Source organism: Crocuta crocuta, unplaced genomic scaffold (genome assembly GCF_008692635.1).
Source record: "Crocuta crocuta isolate KB4526 unplaced genomic scaffold, BGI_CrCroc_1.0 scaffold125, whole genome shotgun sequence".
Lineage (NCBI taxonomy): Eukaryota > Metazoa > Chordata > Mammalia > Carnivora > Hyaenidae > Crocuta > Crocuta crocuta.
The window spans coordinates 2,490,231-2,511,639 of NW_027531143.1; the positions used below are offsets into that span (position 1 = coordinate 2,490,231).

Genomic DNA, 21,409 nt, shown 5'->3' on the forward strand with positions numbered 1-21,409 from the left:
TCACCACGACTTGAACACACCTATGTAACCAGCACCCAGAACATTTCCTTTGCCCCTGCTTCTAGTCACTACCCCTGCACGGGCAGCCACTATTTTGATGAGTAACACCACAAGTAGGTTTTGATTATGCTGGAACTTTGGGAAATCACACAGTATGTATTCTTTTTCCATCTGGCTTCCTTCGCTTAACGTTATGTTTGTGACACTCATGTATGTATATTGTGTTGTAGATGTGGTTCTTTTGTTCCTGGGGCTGTACAGTAATCCATTTTGTGCATATATCATAATATATCTGTTTTGTCGTTAATGGGCATTGGAGTAGTTTAAAGTCTGAGAATGCTATGAACATTCTTGTGCATGTCCCAAAAGCTTATGAGAACACACAGGTAGAAGAATTGCTAAGTCATAAGCTATGCACACACTCAGCTTTCATTGGTGTTGCCTGTGAGTTTTTATTTTTTATTTTTTAAAATTTTTATTTATTTTATTTTTTTTAAATGTTCAGTTAAAAATTTTTTTTAATACTTATTTATGATTGAGACAGAGAGAAACAGAACACGAGTGGAGGAGGGGCAGAGAGAGAGGGAGACGCAGAATCTGAAGCAGGTTCCAGGCTCTGAGCTGTCAGCACAGAGCCCCACGCAGGGCTAGAAATCACAAACCATGAGATCATGACCTGAGCCAAGGTCGGATGCTTAACTGATTGAGCCACCCAGGCGCCTCGTGGGTTTTTATTTTTATTTTGAGAGAGAGAGGAGAGACAGAGAGAGAGCAGGGGAGAGGGGCAGAGGGAGAGAGAATCTTAAGCAGGCTCCATGCTCCGCACAAAGCCTGACGCAGGGCTCGATCCCACAACCCTGGGATCATGAAATTGAGTACAATGCTCAACCCGACTGAGCCACCCAGGTGACCTGCCTGTGAGGGTTTTTTTTAAATTATTTTATTTAAAAATTTTTTTAATGTTCTTATTTATTTCTGAGAGTGAGAGAGAGATACAGCGTCAGCAGCAGAGGGTCAGGGAGAGAGGGAGACACAGACTCTGAAACGGGCTCCAGGCTCTGAGCTGGCTGTCAGCACAGAGCCCCACGCAGGGCTCGAACCCAGGAAACATGAGATCATGACCTGAGCCGAAGTTGGACGCCTAACCGACTGAGCCACCCACGTGCCCCTGTGAGTTTTTAAAGTAGGTGTACCAGTTTCTAGTTCCACAACCAGAACTGCCATTGTGCCGCATTCTAGCTAACAAGTGGTTGGTGTTTTTAGTTTTGGGTGAATAGTGGCATCTCATTGTGGTTTTAGTTTTTCATTTTCTTGATGACTGACAAAGTTGAGTACCTTTGCATATGACTATTGGTCGTTTAGGAAGTGCTCATTTTTCTATTGGTTTGTCTATTATGATTTGTGGGTTTTCTTGAAATATTCTGGAGATGAGTTCTCTGTTGAATATAAGAATTGAAAATCTCTTCTCTGAATTTGTGGGATACATTTGCATTCCCACTGAATGAATGTGTGTCATTTGATACAAAATCCTTCATTTTAATATTTTTCGCTTTGTCAGATTTTATGGCTGGCACTTTTTGCACCTTATATAAGAATGCTTCGTCTACTCTAAAGTTTGGAAAGGTTGTCATATAATTTTCTTCTAAAGGTATGGTTGTTTTACCTTTCACATTCAGATTTGCAATCCATCTGGGACTGATTTAGAAGTATGGAACAAAATTATTTTTTTTCTTGTAAGCCTATCTGGTTAACTCAGAACCATTAATTGAATATGCCACCATTTCTTGTCTGTACTGCAGTGTGAGTTTGTCACTAATCAGGTGACTAAGCATGTGTGAGTCTGTCTCTGGACTCTATTCTGTTCAATCGGTCAGTTTGTCTCTTTTTCATCAGTAACACATTGTCATATTTATAATGGTTTTACAATAGTTTTATAATAGTGAGTCCTCAAGTTTTGTTGTTCTTCTGTTCCTACTATCAATTTATTGCTCCTTAGTTCCAAATTTATCCTTCATTGCTGAGTCTCTGAAATGGAAACGGTCCCTTTAAGTGTTTTTTTCCTTGCCTGCTGGCTCAAAGTTCAGTTTTGTCAGTAGAGGGCGCTGGAGAGACATTGCAAGGGAAGAGTTTGGGTTCCTGGTTCTGCCAGTTCTGAAATGCGTGGCTTCTTCGGGGATCAGCTCCTGCTGTCCAGGACCAGGCCCCTTCGGTGAGTGGTGGCCAGCAGCGCCCAGAAGCCTGCTGCTTTCCCCAGGGTTTTCCCTTGAGGGGCTGTGTAGTCGCGTGACTTCAGTGAGACGCCTCTCTGAGCGGTTTTCCCTAGCCTGGTAGAAGGTGAATTTCCAGCAGTTTTCATTCACTGCCCTACCAGTGGCACTTTTTTTTTTTTTTTTTCATTTAGTGAGCCAAGGCCATAGTCAGGTCTTGCCCTTAGACCTGCTGGGACATCTTCCTGTGTGTTCTATTTCACCCTAAGGGTGAGATTATTCCTCACATCTGCTATCTACTGTAGTTTTCAGTTTTTTACTTCTAGCTAACTATGTAAATAGTTATTTGAATTAAACTTTTCTAGGTCAAATTACTGTGTCGGTTCTTTCTCCTGATTGTATCCAGGCTGATATAACATCTCTATAATGATGTTTTTATAATTTCTTCTCCAATAATGGTATATTTTTCTGTTAGTTCTATTCTTGTAAATCATATAATAGATATATTCCTAAAATTTTCATGTATATTGATGTTATTGTAAAGGGTATCTTTTGCATTTATTATTAATTTTGCTGTTCTTGTACAGAAATCCAATAGGTTTATAGCAATTTACCTTTTATCTACTGAACTTGCTAGATTCACATATGAATGCTAATAGTGTATCTGTACCTTCTTCCTTGTATTTCTCATACACAATCATGCTTATGCAAAGAACTAGGTTTATTTTTTTCCTTTCTAATCTGTATACTTTTTATTCCTATATCTTGACTTATTGCTTACCTAGATTTGAGACCTTTGGTACAATATTGACTAGAACTGGAAATAAGAAATACTCTTGGTCTTGGAAAATTTTTCATTATAACACCATTAAATATTCATGTTGTATTTTTTTATTACTAGATATGCTATTGGATTAAGGAAAGTTTATTCTATTTCTGGTTAAGCTTTTTTTTTTTTTTTAATCATGAGTGGGTGTCAGATTTTAGGTATTTTCCCCTTGAATTGATAGTATCATATTATTTTTATCTTTTTTGTTCATTAATATGCCAAATTACATTGCTTTTTCAATGTAGACACCCTGTATTACTTCAATGAACCTGTCATTGTTATGTTCTATCCTTTTATCAGTAGACTCAATTTGCTAATACTGTGTTTAAGATTTTTGTATATATATTGATACTAGTTTATAGTTTTCCTTTCTTGTCTTATAATATCTTTGTCAGTTTAAAATATCTTTTGTCAGTTTTGTCATATCCTGTTGTCAAGAGTTTGGAAGTGTTCTTAAAGATTTTGTGTAAGGTTTCTATTAGCTTATTCCTCTAATATTTAAAAGAATTCATGAGCAGAGACACCTAGGTTTAGGATTTTCTTTATAAGAAGGTTTTCCTTTAAATGTTTATTTTGAGTAATTTTAGAAAGAGAAAATTGCAAACATAGGGAAGTTCCCATATACACTCAACCCAGCTTCCTTTAATATTATTGTCTCCAGAAAGGGAGGCAAACCACAAGAGACTCTTAAATACAGAGAACAAACTGAGGGTTGCTGGAGAGGTGTTGGGTAGGGAGATGGGCCAAATGGATGATGGGCATTAAGGAGGGCATTTGTTGGGATGAGCACTGGGTGTTATAAGTAAGTGAGAAATCACTAAATTCTACTACTGGAACCATTATTACACAATATATTAACTACCTTTGATTTAAATTAAAAAAGTAAAACCATCAAAAATCATAATACAATTATCAAACTAGAAAATTAATACTGGAATTATATTATTACCGAAATTACAGCTGCCATTCAAGTTCATCAGTTTTTCTGCTAGTTTCTTTCTCCCAGGATTCACTGAAGGTCCCATATTGTTTGTAGGCATTTTCTTAGTCTCCAGTCTATGCCAGTTCCTCATTCTCTCGTCGTCTTTCATGACCTCGACACTTTTAAAGAATTTTAGTCAGTTATTTTTAAAAATATGCCTCACTTTGACTTTGTCAGATGTTTACTCCTGAGTAAATGAAGGTAATGAATGTTTGGCAAGAACACCAGGGGTGATGTGCTCTTCTCTGGGCGTAACTGGAAGTGCATGATATCAGTATGTCTGTCCCGACAATGTTAACCTTCATCACTTAGCCAAGGTGGTGTCTGCAGGATTCTCTACTCTAAATTGCTATCTTTTTCTTCAAAATTAATAAACATCTTGCAGAAGGTACTTTGAAACTCTGTAAATATCCTGTTTCTCCTCAAACGTACACTTACTAATTTTAGCACACAGTGATGGATCTTCCGTGCAAAAATGATTACTATGAAGTTTACCTAATGTTGATTTTGTATTCTCACTTTTTCTACATTTATTACTTGGAACTCAGAGTTGTAATTTATCTCTCATTTATTTCTTTAATTCTTTGTTTATAATTAAACAATAGACTCATGGCTATTTATTTTATTCTGTGGGTCATAATCCACTACTATTATTATTTATTTTGTTTCTCAAATTATTCCTCCTTTGGCCATTCTGTGTTTTTTCGACGTGCACCCAGTTTTTGTTTGTTTGTTTTTTGTTTTTTTGAGCACCTCCTTACTTTCTGGCACCCCAAGAAAGTGCAGATTCATTTTGTATTTTTCCTGTCCCAGACCTGGAATCAAACATTTCTCCAGAGAGCTCTGGAGAATGATATTTAGAAACCAAGATCTTAGAACTAAGAGTGCTCTCTGCTATAGTATTATTACTTCTAGGCTTTCTTGGTGGACAGATCCAGGAATATATGATAGTGTCTTCTTTATTTTCTTAATTGTAACTTCTTTGACAAAGAGCCTATCTCTTATTGTTTACAATATATTTAATTTTATCTTCAACATTAATTTGGTTCAAAATTGCTAACCCAGGGATGCCTGGGTGGCTCAGTTGGTTAAACAACTCTTGATTTTAGCTCAGGTCATGATCTCAGGGTTCTTGGGTTCAAGCCCCACATTGGGCTCTGTGTTGACAGTGTGGAGCCTGTTGGGATTCTCTCTCTTCCTCTCTCTCAGCCCTTTCCCCGCTCTCTCTCTTTCTCTCTCAAATAAATAAACACTAAAAAGTTGCTAACCCAAACCCCTCTTGCTAACACATTTATTGACTAGAGTACAGCGTTGTAGTTTCCTTTGCCTTCAGCCTTAGAATACAGTCAAAATACTGTTTTCTGTGGATACTTAGGTTAGTTCTTTTCTTCCCTATCTCTCCCCTCTAATGTGTTTATGTTATATATGTGCACACAGGTTAATTTGTTATTGTCTGTATGGTATTTTAGACTCTTCCCACATCTTGATTGACTTTAATTATTTATATATATATTTCATATTGGTACATGAAATATGACTGTCATTCTAAGAGTTTACTCATTCATAGGGTATACCTATATACAGAGAAGTAATGTTATTCCTCATACCTACTATTTCCTGTTCATCCTCATTTTATTCTACTCCCTCCCACCTGTTGGTAGCCAAGCTCTTTAGTTTCTGGCTTATCACCCCTGTATTTCTTTTGCACAAACGAGTGCAAAACATTTTCTTATATTTCTTCTTTTTTTTACATGTAAGATGGATTACTACAGATACTCTTTTTTTGCCCTGGCTTTTTTCACTTCACAGTATATTCTGGAAATTGCTTCCTATCAGTTTAGTGAGATCTTCTTTCTTGTTTGGCCACTGCATGGTTCTTTGTGTACCCTTGTTTCTTTACATGATCTTCATGCATGGGCATGTAGGTTGTTTCCAATATGTTGCAATTACAAACAATGCTGCAACATAAGCTTGTTATACTCTTTTCTTTCTTTCTTTTTTTCTTTTTTTGCATTGTTGGAGGTGTACTTTCAAGGCAGATTTCTAGATGTGGGGTTGTGGGCCAAAAGATAATGATATGTGTACTTTACTTAATATTGTTTGATTCCCTCTTGAAATGCTGTATCAGCTTATCTTTTTACCAGTAATATATGAGTGCCAGTTTCCCCCTAGTTTCACCAATAGAATGTGCTTTAAAGTTCTTAAAAAATTTAAATCTCATAGATGAGGAATGGTGTATCAATGCTTTCTACGTTTTTACTTGTCTAATTATGAGTGTGTTTAATACTTTTTCATATGTTTGATAGCCATTTTTAGAACTTTGTGTTTGTTCATGTCTTTTTGTGGGAACATTTTAAAGAATGGGTTTAATTAGTGGAGAGTAGAAAACTTGTATTTTCTATTTTTTCTTCTGTCAGTTAAGTTGTTTTTCTAGATAATTTTTCATTTTATACATATGTTGATGTAAGCTGCTAATAATATCTTCTTTTTATTATTTAGAATTAAACTATTAGTGATGCCCACTCTGTCATATCTAATATTGCTAATTTGTGTTTTGTCTTTTCCTCTCCCCTCTCACCCTGTTATTCTCTTGATCTGTCTTTCTAGGAGTTCATCAATTTTATTTGTCTTTGCAAAGAATCAGCTTTTGGCTCACTCTACCGTGAAAAAGGCATGTCAAAGAAAATGGAGACTTCTGGTCAGCAGGCCCAGGAGAGCTTCTAACCAGTGGCCGGAAACAACTTTCAATTTCCAGTCTTGGTAGTGAGCTCATTTTGGACCTTACAGCTGTTCCACATCTCAGCTGAAATCCATTGAAGCAGAAGCCCTTAATGGCTAAGGTAGAGCACCCTGTAAATAGTAAATTGTGTTGTTTTCAGTGAATAAATGTTAGAGGTGCTTTGTTATGCAGCAACAGATAACTGAAACACCAAGACATAGCTTGTATCATTATCTAGGCTAAACAAGGTAATGTTTTAGATTCGAAATATTAGAAAAATATATTGTCATGACAGCTTTGCTCATAATTTGGAAATTGGGGTACGAAAAGAGAAATAAAAGGGAATTCTTTAATAAAACCAGGTGGGTATTGGGATTGTTGTGCCCGATTCGCTAGTCCCCAGAGACCACCAAGGAGCCAACACCGATGCAAGTACAAAAGGGTCTTTATTACAAGCTCGAGCAGGGGCTCACCAGCCTGCCGGTGTCATGGCAGCAAGGTGAAGCCCAGAACAATAGCGAACAGTGTTTTTAAGGAGTAAGGGATGGGGGTGTTACAGTACATGTAGCATCATCACATAAGCACCAATTACAATTGTACAGCACCTCTGGTAACAGCTTTGACCATTCAGTATCTGTGAGGTGTTCATTACTTTTGGTGGGACCCAATCATGACTTTTGAGAATCCTATGAAAATGACCAATTATGAGGTGAGTTCAAAGGGCCCACGTGGGGTTCAGGCAAACGGTGAGAAATTGGCTGGTTTTGGATGCCTTTTAAACATCCAACAGAGATTTTAAGTGGGTCACTTGATGTTCTGGGGAGAGGTTGGGACTGAAGACATACATTTGGGAGTCACTGGCATATCAGAACGTGTGGTATTCATCAACTCTCATTGACTTAAAGAACAAGAATGCATTATGTGGGTGTCAAAGGAAAGCTGTGGAAGTACGTTTGTCCAGGAATCAATGGAGAAGGGCCACAGCCAAGCGCTTGTCCCTGGAATGGCTCACTGAGGACACTTACCCTAATTGCTGCAGGATGCGTATTATCCTGTTGCTGGACTCGATCCCTGGTCCAATTCTGAAAGTGGAGAGCCCCTCCAATGGTGGAGAATTAAGCCCCAAAACTCTGGCAGAGGGATTCAGAAATGAATTTACATTGATTTAAAGAAAATGATGGCTTATGCACTTGAGCTGGAAGAGTGAAATTTGTATTTCTTTTAAATGTATCTCTGTTTTGTGTCCATGATTCTGGTGAACATATTATTATGAAACACGCTTTTTCATGTAATAATATAAATGATAAATGTCTTTGCAGCAAACCTTTTAAATTTGACACTTATCATGCCGTAGTTTATCACAGCCCACAATCTGAAATTACATAAGCGTTGTAGGTTATTTTTCCTAGACTAAATCTGAGTTTAAATCAGTTTCCTGTTCCTCTATAATACAGAATAATATGAAATCAATAACTGATGAGATAAATGTTTAATCATAAGGAAAACACTCATTTTTATTACTTTTATTTTCTCAAGGAAACATTTTTCTTTACATATGCTCTATCCTCCCTTTAGAAAAGTGGATTGTGTCAAAATGGATCTGACTAGGCTCTTTTTTAATCTTTAGGGTTTCTTTTTTTTTTATAATTTATTTATTTTTGAGACAGAAAGAGACAGAGCACGAGTGGGGGAGGGGCAGAGAGAAAGGGAGACACAGAATCTGAAACAGGCTCCAGACTCTGAGCTGTCAGCACAGAACCCAACACGGGACTTCACCCATGAACCGCAGGATCATGACCTGAGCCAAAGTCGGACGCTTAACTGAGCCACCGAGGCGCCCCATCTTTGGGGTTTCTAACGTGTCACTCACCTACTTCATGTAATTCGTTTCTAATGTATATTAAGCAGCTAGGCTATGGCCAGCATAGGTGGAGGAAAACTACAGAGGAGAAAAGGAGAAAGCCAAGGAAGGAAAAATGTCGGGAAGGCAGAACTATGAAAAGACAGAACTATGAGGTGAGGAAGTAAAGCGGATGGAAAGAAAATGAAATCTCGAGGCAAGACAGTCCTGGGAAATAAATGACCCCAAGTTTGTAGCAGGGAGAGGCTGCAGAAGAAGAACAGGAAGAATGATGAAGGAGAGGAAAGCAGAGCCAAACCTTAATGCCCTTCAGGTGAGATGCTCTGGCTCCCGGTCTTCCTGACCAGCCTCCCAGCATGGCTGACGCTCACTGCTTTTAGAGGTGGCTCCCTTATCCAGCTACAGGAATGTCTCAAGTGACGAAAAAAAAAAAAACTTGGGCCATTTCAGTTTCCGGGGTCTGGAGTACAGGGCTTAGGGCTTTACTCCAGGCAGATCTGGCAATAATTTCATCCACTTATTGTTACAACCAACCTATGACCTGGATGATGGGAATATCCTGTATTCATATCTCTCCATCTTCCATTTGTTTTCCTCTTTAAACAGCCCCAGAAATCTTTTTAGGAAGTTTCATTTCCATATAAATAAAGAGCATTCTCAAAAATTTTTGAGAGTATCAGTATATTTTTATACATGTGTATTTTTTACATATTTTTTCAAAAAATTTTTTATTTTTGATTTGCATCCAAGTTAGTTAGCATGTAGTGAAATAATGATTTCAGGAGTAGATTCCAGTGATTCACCCCATGTATAACACCCAGTGCTCATCCCAACAAGTGCTCTCCTTAATGCCAATCACCCATATAGCCCGTCCCCCCCACCCCCCCACAGCCCCTCCAGCAACCCTTAGTTTGTTCTCTGTATTTAAGAGTCTCTTATGTTTTGTCCCCCTTCCCATTTTTATATTACTTTTTCTTCCCTTCCCTTATGTCCATCTGTTTTGTATATTAAATTCCACATATGAGTGAAGTTATGTGATATTTGTCTTTCTCTGACTGACTTATTTCGCTGAGCATAATACTCTCTCATTCCATCCATGTTGTTGTGAATGACAAGATTTCATTCTTTTTGATGGCCAGGTAATACTCCATTGTATATGTACAGTGTATATATCCATTTATCCATCAATGGACATTTGGGCTCTTTCCATACTTTGGCTATTGTCAAAGTATTGTTTATAGCACTGCTATAAACATTGGGGTGCATGTGCCCCTTCAAAACAGCACACCAATATCCCTTGGATAAATACATAGTAGTGCAATTGCTGGGTTGTAGGGTAGTTCTATTTTTAACTTTTAAAAAAATGTTTATTTATTTTGAAAGAGAGACAGAACATGAATGTGGAAGGGGCAGAGAAAGAGAGAGTGAGGGAGACACAGAATCCGAAGTGGGCTCCAGGCTCTGAGCTCTCAGCACAGAGCCCAATGTAGGGCTCGAACCCATAAGCCATGAGATCATGACCTGACTTTACTGACTGAGCCACTGAGGGGCCCCTATTTTTAACTTTTTGAGAAACCTTCATACTGTTTCGCAGAGTGGCTGCACCAGTTTGCATTCCCACCAGCAGTGCAAAAGAGATCCTCTTTCTCTGCATCCTCACCAACATCTGTTGTTTCCTGAGTTGTTAATTTTAGCCATTCTGACTGGTGTGAGGGGCTATCTCGTTGTGGTTTTTATTTGTATTTCCCTGATGATGAGTGATGTTGAGCATTTTTTTCATGTGTCTGTTGACCATCTGGATGCTTCTTTGGAAAAGTATCTATTCATGTCCTTTGCCCATTTCTTCACTGGATTATTTGTTTCTTGGGTATTGATTTTCATAAGTTCTTTATAGATTTTGGATACTAACCCTTTATCTGTATCATTTGCAAATATATTCTCCCATTCTGTTGGGTGCCTTTTAGTTTTGGTGATTGTTTCCTTTGCTTTGCAGAAGATTTTTATCTTGATGAGGTCCCAATAATTCATTTTTGCTTGTTTCCCTTGCCTCTGAAGATGTGTTGAGTAAGAAGTTGCTGCTGCCGAGTTCAAAGAGGTTTTTGCCTGCTTTCTCCTCTAGGATTTTGATGGCTTTCTGTCATAACGTTTAGGTCTTTCACCCATTTTGAGTTTATTTTTCTGTATGGTGTAAACAAGTGGTCCAGGTTCATTCTTTTGCATGTTGCTGTCCAGTTTTCCCAACACCATTTGTCAAAGAGACTGTCTTTATTCCATTGGATACTCTTTCCTGTTTTGTCAAAGATTAGTTGGTCATATATTTGTGGGCCCATTTCTGGGTTCTCTATTCTATTCTACTAATCTATGTGTCTGTTTTTGTGCCAATACCATACTGTCTTGATGATTACAGCTTTGTAATACATCTTGAAGTCCAGGATTGTGATGCCTCCAGCTTTGGTGTTTTTTTTTTTTTTTTTTTCAATATTGCTTTGGCTATTTGGGGTCTTTTCTGATTCCATATAAATTTTAGGATTGTTTGTTCTATCTCTGTGAAGAATGCTGGTGTTATTTTGATAGGGATTGAATTAAATATGTAGATTGCTTTGCGTTCCAATCCAAGAGCATGGAATGTTTTCCCACTTTTTTGTGTCCTCTTCAATTTGTTTCATAAGCTTTCTATAGATTTCAGTGTACAGATTTTTCACCTCTTTGGTTAGGTTTATTCCTGGGCATTTAATGGGTTTTGGTGCAATTTTTTTTGCATATTTTAAACTGGTATACACAGCATATCTTGTAAGTACTCTAGTAGCTCAAAAAAGATGGCCATATTACTTCCTAATTCAGCATAGATGACATTAATTCATCCTGTGGTTTTTCTGTGCGAGTAGCTTTTTCAGATTCTATTGCCCATGGTCTAATAACTAAATATATATGTGTTTTTTAAAGTTTATTTATTTATTTTGAGAAATAGAGAGAAAGCGTATGGGAGAGGCAGAGAGAGAGAGAGAAAGAAGGAGAAAGAGAGAGAGAGAGAATTCCAAGCAGGCTCAGCATTGTCAATACAGAGCCTGGTGTGTGGCTCGAACTCATGAACTGTGTGGTCATGACCTGAGCCAAAACCAAGAGTTGGATGCTTAACCATCTGAGCCACCCAGGCACCCCATAACTAATAATATTTTTAAATGAACCAAATGATTATTGTGTTTACCTTAAATTCTTTATTGTACCTAATCTTAATTTTAGGTTTAGGGATTGCCTCACCTAGTCTCACTCCACATTGGTTTTATGAGTAGAATCTATGTCTGTTTATGTCCTCAGAGTTTAGCACAGAGTTTGGTATATTGGTGATGAAGATTTTTCTTTTTATTTAAAGAAGAAAGAATGGATGGAGGAATGGATGAATGAGTGAACAAATGAATGAGTAAATGCAAAAGGCTAAAAACTAGTTTCTTTGATTCTAGTCTTGTCCTTTGTTATAATCTTGTCCTTTGTTATAGAAATCTATGGTGGTCCCCCAATGGCCTACCTCCTTGTACTACTCCTTCCCCTTGAGTATGGCAGAGATCTGAGAATGATGGGACATCACTTCCATGATTCATTTGTTGTCTTTAAGAAAGAGATTATCTTCAGTGACCTTGAAAAAATTAGGTGTAGGTGAGCTCTTAAATGGGAATCTTTCTGAAGGCAGAGACTCAAGCCATGAAGGAGGTTTGACACATGGAAGATTCTGCTGCTGACCTTAGAGATTCTGTTGCTGCCATGTTGTATAAGATGAATGCAAAGACCACTGGCAAGAAACTGGGAACAAACTCTAGGAGCTGAGTTGCCTCAGGCTGGTAATTAGCAAAGCAAGAGGGACCACAGTCTTACACTTACAAGGAACTAAATTCTGCCAAAAACCCGAATGAGCTTTGAATCAGATTCTTTCCCAGAGAAAGATGGGACTGTGGTAGTGTCACCTCCCTAAGGAAAGAAAAAAGCAAAACAAAAACCGCAAGGCAACCTGGTTATATGTGTACATGACAATATCCGTCACAACCTTGTAACATGAGACCACTTAATCAGACTACATGTTTGTGTGTTACCGTATATGGGAAACAAAGAAGTAAAAAATGTTTAAGAAATACACCACATGGTGTTCTGGGCTCAATTTTTCAGGTATGAGCCCAACTGAGTTGTGCTGGCATGAATAAAGTTGCTTCCTGGATAGAAAAGCCTTGATATCATGACTCTGTGTGAGAATCATGCTACATTACTCGGGGGCTCGCATCTGGGAATCGGAGATGTATGTTTCCATATCCTTTGCTGCCAGGGTTATGAACCTCGGAGCACCGCGAGAGGCAACCTGGCCTGTTGCCAACGGATCACTCGATCTGCAGGAGACTAGCCCCTCCTGGTGCACTGGGGCAAGAACCCTGTGTGCTCCAGTGGAACCAGTGAGGCCCAGGAACCAGATCAGGGAGCACTGCCCATCAGACTTGTAAGAACTCGGGTTCATTTTGGCAGGCCTGCCCCTAAAAGGCAGATGGGGAGTCTGATAACCTCTCAGAGTTGCCCTAGTAGTTCCACAAAGGATGAGGAACAAAGCTACAACTCTAAGGAGCTGAGTGTAGGGCAGCGGATTGGAGTCGCTGTGTGACTGTATGTGGGGACTTCTCTCTCATTCATTTCCTGGGTCAATGACCATGATAATTAGAGCCAACTGTCTCTGGTTAGTCTCCCTCAGAATGGGGACTTTAAGGAATATTCCCAAGCAGCTGCTGAAAGTCCCTTTGTTTCGGGGCAATTCACTGTCTTCTCTGGACTGACATGGACTGCCTAATTCCACTGGTGGAAGACCAGATAAAATAAAAGAAACCTGGAGTCTGCTCCTTTGTCTGAGCTAACAAGATTTAAAACGGAATTGTCTTGCTCTGCTCTCCCTACCGTTTTTGCACCACCTAGCATGCGACCTGCATGACTGGCTCCTCAATGCCTCAGGAACCATCAGCGCCTCCCACCCTTGATGTTGTGGAGCAAAGACCACCCACCTCGGATTTCCCCACCAATATTCCAGGTAAAAATTAACCATGAGGAACAAATTGTCTTAGGTGGACCCAAGTAAAATATATTTAGTGTTTAAGTTAATTTAAGTTTGTTGGTTTGAGATAGACAATGTTTATCAACATTAAATTAAAAAAAGAAAACAACAAACTAACAAACTTTTATTCTACCTAGATTTGCTGAAGGTCAAATAAGCTCATGTTATCTCTGTTCCAATTTGTTAGCAAAAGAACGACTTAAAGTAATGATTAACTTTGTCTGTCTTTTTCATGGGTAATTCAAAGTCTTTGGTAACCTAACATGTTAAAGGTTTTGCTTGCATGATAAATTGGGATTAAATTCATTGGATATCTAATGAGATAAGAAGCTAAAGCACTAATTACTAGATGTAGGTTTGTGCTTTTGACTTGTTGCAGAAAAACTGAAGATATTTGAGTCTGTTGGAAATCATGCTTTGTGTTTAATTAATTCATAAGTTTATCATCTAAGAAATTCTGACATAACAGTTCACAATTGGTTACTACTTAATTTTCACTGGAGACTAAAGTTTCTAAGAGTTAAAATTCTGCCAAGTGTAGTTAAGACTGATGAGGATAAGGAAAGCAATTCTGCATGTAAAAAAATAGATATATAAAAAATATATAAGGAATAAAAATATATTCNAGTTTTGTGAAGGCAAAATCTTTAAAAAGAAATTTTACATATGGTCAGGAAGCCTAAGGTTAAACCTTTAATTACACTGAATTAGCCATTATCATACAGACACAAAATAAAACCCCATTGGCCTTCCTGGAAAGGTAAGGGAGGCTCTCATTAAATATACGGCTATTTCCCCTAACACCCCTGAGTCTGAGACTATTCTAAAAGACACATTTCTCACTTGATCAGCCCCAGATATTTGGAGAAAACTATAGAAATTGGCTGTTGGTCCAGAAGGGACCATGGAGGAGCTCTTACGAGCTGCCAGTTGGGTATATTACAACCAAGATCAAGAGGAGAATTAAAACAAAACAAAACAAAACAAAGAAGGGGGGCCTAAAAAAAATCGGAGGCCTTAGTTGTGGCCTTACATACTATGTCAGACCAGATTTCCAAGGTCCTGGCTTGTGCTCAGAGGGGACAACGAAAATGAAAACCCCATGAGCCACGTCTCTTGTGTGGAGACAATCACTGGAGATCTGAATGCCTTGAGGATCTCTATCTGTGAGGGCTAAGATAACCAACCGTCCTTGGAAGGGACTGACGGGGCCTGGGGCTCTTCATCATGGTTCCCCTAAACCAACTGTCTATCAGAAACCCAGAGCCTCGGGTTACTCTAAATATAGAAGGAAAACTGGTTGGTTTCCTTCTTGACACCAGAGCTCCCTTTTCTGTCCTCCTTTCTGCTCCAGGCCAGCTATCCAAATGCAGCATGGTGATTAGAGGCATCTCCAGAAAACTCATAACTAAATTATTCTTTCAGCCCCTGGGATACATATGGGGAAAACTAATTTTTTCTCATTCTTTCTTGATAATACCAGAGAGCCTTATTCCCCTGCTAGGAAGGGACATTACAACTGAATTAGAGACTATAGTGCTACTAACTCCAGAAAAAAAATAATTGTGTGAGTTTTGGGGAATTACTGGATATTGTAAGCTGTAGATACCAGGGTTCAGGAAAGTAGTTTGCTGCTATGTCAGTTATTAAAGGAAATTCAATCTCACCTACTCTCCCAAGAAAATAAACTGGGGTCTGACTCACAGAGCTAAAAATCATTAAAACACAGCATCAGGCCTTTCATTTAGAGAGGGACAAAACTTATCAAATGGCCCAAAGGATGTTTACTTAAAAGAAAATTTGTCAAGGACAGTTCAGCAAATAGAATCAGCCTGTGAAGTATCTCTTAGAAACAATCCTCTCAACTATAAACTTGCTCTCCAAGGCAAGGAAGTTTCACTCATATGCCAAGGTCAAAGGAATCCAACATCTGTTGGTATGGGTTGATACTTTTACTAATTGAGTAAAGGCCTTCCCCAACAAGACAGAAAAGGCACAAAAAGTAATAAAAGTTCTGCTTTATGAAATGATACCCAGGTTTGGCTTCAAATTTTGTGAATTTTTAATTTGCAAATTAATACTGGCTTGACTCTTTCTCTAATAGAACTCCTGGCTCTTGGAAACGTTTTACACCTCACCATAAAGCAAACTGTCTGCTTATACTCAGCAAAACTCTACGTAACACCTCACAAACATTAGATGCTCTACAAATGTTTTTAAATTGAGTTAGGGCCAAACTGTTGGAAATCAGAGCCACCCTTCATTACTTACTGTTCCTGCTCCTGGGTTATGAGAGATTCCCTGACATACATTGTTTACCAAGTCAGGGTGTATCCTAGGTTGTTTGACAGGTTTGGAAACTGGGGACATTATCTTAAGATGCCATCTTTTTGGTCAGTACAATCTTTACTTTGTGTTTTTCTCTTTGTGTCTGGTAATGTTTATGCGACGTCGTGCGTGTCAGCCTTCCTGCAGAGCCATATCCTGGGCCACTCCACTGACCTTTGGGTAGACTGCAACTGCTCGACCCCTACACTGTCCCTTATCAACTTGAAGAAACCAGAATGGTCCCTGTCCCTGTTCCCTGATGGCAGTTAGGAGCCCTATTCCATGGGGAGAAATAAATAGGGAAAGGGTTAACATTAAGCAGGGAGAGAGAAGGGACCTTCAGGGAGGCAGACTGCAGCTGCAAGTGAGAGGCTAAAATACAGATGGGGTTCTCCCCTTATAAAATTCTTTATGAGTGCCCTCACCCCCATTATCAAGGGCATAAGGGAGGATCTAAATGAGATAGACAATCTAACCCTAAGCAACAGATGCAGGCCCTTGGCTTTACCCTAACCACCTTTCACCACTGGCTCAGGGAGCGATTACCTGTGAGTCTGACCACAGATGCTCACCCTTTTAAGAGAGGAGATGCACTATAGATAAAGGAGGAGAGTGTCCAACCCCTAAAACCCTTCTGGAGGGACTGATTCACTGTCATTTTGTCCACCCCTACTACAGTAAAGGTAGCCAAAGTGTGTCCGTGAATTCACCACAGCAGAGTGAAGCTGCATCTCAAAACTGGGGGTGCATTCCTGATCCAACAATGCTGAGCAAGCTGACCATACAGAAGAAGCAATCCTCAACTCCAGAGGCTCCGGGAGACTGCAGCCCTGCTTTAATCACTCTGGAAGCTGACTAATCTACGCACAGCAGAGTCTTGAGGAATCAATGATCTGGTGCAATGAAAGACTGTCCTTATTTTCTATATCTGTTTCCTTACTATGATGCACTGTTACCCCTTGTTTCTCACTGTTATTGAGATTCTTGCTCTGCCCTTCACCGTAGGATTGGCAGAGGCCACCCAGGCCCGCTGGGAATGTGGTGAGAGGTTTCTGTTAGCACTCACCTTCCTTTTGTGGATAGGATGCTTCGTTGGCACCAAAAACAGTAGCCATCAGAGACTAGAAAATTAGATCCACACAGGGGCTCCTGGGTGGCTCAGTCGGTTAAGTGTCTGACTTCCACTCAGGTCATGATCTCACTGTTCGTGGGTTCGAGCCCCGCATCGGGCTCTGTGCTGAACATTTGCTCAGAACCTGGAGCCTGCTTTGGATTCTGTGTCTCCTTCTCTTTCTGCCCCTCCTCTGCTCACACTTTGTCTCACTCTCTCTCTCAAAACTAAATGAATGTTTAAAAAAAAAAAAAAAGAAAATTAGATCCACACAAACAAAACAAAACACCCCAGTCCTCCTACTGGGGTTTGTTTCCTCAAATGTTCAATAATTGAAAAAAAAATGTCTTGCCTGGTGGGGAAAAAGTTCATCATCATCTCTTAAAAATTTAACATGCCTAGACCAAAGATTTTATAGCTCAACTGCCAGAAAACCCAATGGAGGGGGGCCAGATTCCCCACCCCTTGTCTAACTTCTCTCATCTCTGAGATAATGCTCTTTGACCCAAAATAGAGGGGTCCAAGCATCAACGGGAGGAGTGTGGTCCCCTACGTAAGGAAAGGAAAAAAAGACCCTCAATGCAACCTGGTTATACGTGTACATGACAACATCCCTCACGACTTTGTAACATGAGACCACTAAATCAGACTACAAGTTTGTGTGTTACCATATATGGGAGACAAAGAAGTAAAAAATTTATAAAAAACTATGCCAAGTGGAGTTCGGGGCTCAGTTCTTTAGGTAGGAACCCAACTGACTGAGTTGTGCATAAAGTTGCTTTCTGGAAAGAAAAGGCTCGGTGTCATGGCCCTCTCTGCAAGAATCCTGCTATAGGGGCACAGCTGGCAATACCTCAAGTGAGAGACACTGAGCAGAAAATCCATTTGAACCAGGCTGGGTTCCTGACCCATGGCACCGGTGCCATAATGAATGTGAGTCTTTTTACAGCCTCTTGGTTTGTGACTATTTGTTACAAATCAAGAAAAAAACTAACCCTTCTTTCTATGACATTTAGTTTTGATCGTGCCATTCCTTTGCTTTGAGTCTTTGTATTGTCTTCGTGATAAAATCCAACTTAAATAAAGACTTTTAAAATCCTAATCAACCGGCTAGCCCCCACCGGGCCTGCCCCCACAATGACATACTGATTATTTTGAACTGACGCTACTTGGGAAATAGCCGGTGGAAGGACACTTAGACCCTTCTCTGACCCCCTGAAAGCAGAAAATAAACCTCTCATATGAAAAAATATCCTCCCTGTACTAAGAAGTAAAAAGACATCCTTATCATGAAAGATAAGGACTTTAAAGCCAAGAAAGCAGTGGAAATAAACCTTGGGATGCATGTGTGTGTTTACCAATCTATAGCTACCTCAGCCCATATTCCACTTAGAAAAATTGAAGGTCCCAAACATCTGTTTTCTTTATCCTGTCACGTTCTCACAGATTGATTGTCTTATTGTCTAAATTGTAGAAAAACTGCCTGTTTTGTCATTCCTTTGGGTCTCAGTTTTATTATTGGGCCTCCAGGCATACATAATAAAGCTTCGTTTTTTTCCTTCTGTTGATCTGTCTCATGTCAGTTTAATTCCTAAACCAGCTGGAAAAACCTTGGAGGAAAGAAGGAAGTTTCTTCCCAACCTACAACTTCATGTCTCAATCTAAACTTTGCTCTGCCAGCTGTTACGAGTGCCCTAAGACTGGGTGAGGCCACTGTCACCCCGGTCCCCTGTGCATCTTGTGTTTACTCCTCTTGCAGCCTTTGGAACAACTAACATACCCGTCTATGTACCTGACCATCTCCCTGAGTGCACAGCATTCGAGGCACTATTTTTATCTTACTCAGCATTATCCTTCCCCAGGGTCTAAGCCCTTGTTGAGTGACTGAATGTGTAAATGGGAAAGAAGCTGTGCAGTGCCTTATAAATGAATTTGGGAAGAGTCAAATTTTCATCTGTGTGTTCCAGCGCAGAAAGCTGGTTTTAAATACCAGCCAGTGCTATCACTCTTTTAGCCGAATTCATTTGCACACTTAAGTTTCATTTGCATACTTTGAGAAATAAAGATCCCAAGAGCATTCACCGGGTGAGATTTTTCTGAGAGGAAACTAGGAAATGCAAGCAGTTGTACGGTGGCAATCACGTAGTAAAATGGGCAGAAACGTTGGCTCTGAGTTTTCTCGCAGTTTTTATTACCTGTCTTTCCATGTGTGCCTACATGTGGGCTGCAGAGGGGACCAAAGATCTTTCTCATGGGTTTGGCAGAAATCTTAGTTCCTTTTTCTTTTTCTCTGTCTCTTCCTCTCTAACCAGGAAAAAGAAACCTAATGGTCTGCGTGCTGGCAGCTGATTGGTTGCTGCTGAGTTTCATTTTCCTTTCTTTCAAACACAGACGCCCCAGATCTCAGCAGAACCGTCTGTCTCCAAACTGTGGCTGCTGGGTCTATCAAACTGCATGTAAGCTCCATCCAACTCTTAGAAACAGGTAAGTGATTTTTTGCCATCCAATGCTTCCTTAGCTGTGTGTAAAGGAAATTGCCTGTTTTCCTTTCTTTGAAAAAGAATTTTGGAGTAAAATTGCTGCCAATGATCATACTCTTCTCTTTCATTTGTTGTGTTTTTTAATGAAAATTTTAAATGCAGGGAATGCTAGAGAGTAAATGAACTCTGGTGTAATCTTACACAATCCTATCAGATTTTTAAGATGACTTGCTTTATCTTGTTTTATCTAATTAGAGTAGGTTTATTCCCCTGAAAAAACAAAACAAAACAAAACAAAACAAAACAAAACAAAAGCATAACAGATAATGTTGAAGTTATCTGGGAATCTCTCCTATACTCTTTTCTCTTCCCTTCTTTGCCAGAGGGAAATATCCAGACTTTGGAATAATTACTGTTGTGCTTGTTTATATGCTTTTGCCATATATACCTATGTATCCAAACATAATCTCTGGTATTGCTTTGTGTTAACAGTTTATATAAATGATATCACACTAAGTGTATCATTCTCAACTTGCTTAATCTTTTGAGCTTCATCAATGTTGATACAAATAGGCCTAGTTCAGTCACTTCAGTGCTCGTTAGTATTTCGTTGTGTGAATATGCCAAAATTTGTACATCCAGTCTTCTAATTCATGCTAAACAAAGCTGCCGTGTTCCTCAAAATGACATATGTCCATCAAAACACTGTGACTATGACCGAATCTCCATAGCCGGGTCAACTTGGTATTGCTTTACTCTTGTTTGATGTAAAATGCTGTCTCATTATTGTTTAATTCACAGCTCTCTGTTTCTAGAACAGTTGAACATTTTTTCCATATGTTTATAGTTCATTCGAATTACCTCATCTGTAAATGTCTTCATATACTTTGACTACTTTTCCATTAGAGACAGTTTTTCCATTAGATGTGAGGTACACACACACACACACACACACAAACACACACTGGAATATTACTCAGCCATAAAAAAGGAGGAGATAAGCCATTTGCAGTAGCATGGATAGGTCTAGAGGGTATTATGGAACATGAAATAAGTCAGAAAAGTGCCATCTGATTTCTCTTATGTGTGGAATCTAGAAAAACAAAGCAAATAAATAAAGAGCATGGGTTTATTTCTGTGTTTTGCTTTTTCTCTTGGTTTTCTTTCATGTTGTTTCATTTCCTCCCTTGTGTTTCTGATGAATGTGACTCACTAAATATAAAAAGCATTGTGGGGATAATTTGAAGCTAGAAGAATATTCTCTTCATCCAGCCAAGATTTGTTTTTCCCACTGCCTTACAAGTAGAGGCACAGGCAAGCTTCATGTATGTGAATCTACTCATAGGCTGAAATTACCAGGAGATGGAATTAAATCTCTCCAGTTTTAGTACAGCCTTTATTTTCCTCTGTAGCTCTTCAGAATGCTTGCCCATAGCTTGGGAGGAAGGTTGCCAAGGCACCCTCTTTCTTGTGCTATATTCCCCTCGCTCTGTGAGTCTAACAAAAAGTTTTGCCTCACTTCTCAGCATCTCAGGCACCTCTTCTAAAGTTAACAGATGCTCCTCAGGGAAATATGCTCCCAAATGCCTAACTTCCCTCACTATCTTCACTCCTTTTCCAAATCTTAGTCAATGGCATAGTCTTCACTTCTTTGTTATCTCTTCAATGCTTTCAAATATATATATATATTCACAGTTTATGCTGTGTTCTAATTTTTCTCAATCTCCTAATTCATGTGTTGGCAAACCATGGCCTGTGTGCCACCCACCTGTTTTTGTAAAAAAAAAAAAAAAAAAAAAAAAAAAAAAAAAACTT

At 39.2% G+C, this 21,409-nt stretch overlaps 1 protein-coding gene and 1 long non-coding RNA gene across 2 annotated transcripts in view; both read left to right on the forward strand.

Moving 5' to 3' along the window:
* Positions 1–2,135: 2,135 nt before the first annotated feature.
* Positions 2,136–18,680, forward strand: LOC144237377 (uncharacterized). The gene is made up of 4 exons (XR_013336837.1): positions 2,136–2,209; positions 6,626–6,858; positions 13,540–13,651; positions 16,682–18,680. It is a non-coding gene; the product is annotated as an uncharacterized LOC144237377 (long non-coding RNA).
* A 761-nt stretch (positions 18,681–19,441) lies between these two features.
* IFI44L (interferon induced protein 44 like) overlaps positions 19,442–21,409 on the forward strand; it is a 15,975-nt gene continuing 14,007 nt past the window's right edge. The window contains exon 1 of the mRNA XM_077771026.1: positions 19,442–19,598. The gene's annotated coding sequence lies outside the window, so the exon portion shown is untranslated. The remainder of the gene's footprint in view (positions 19,599–21,409) is intronic.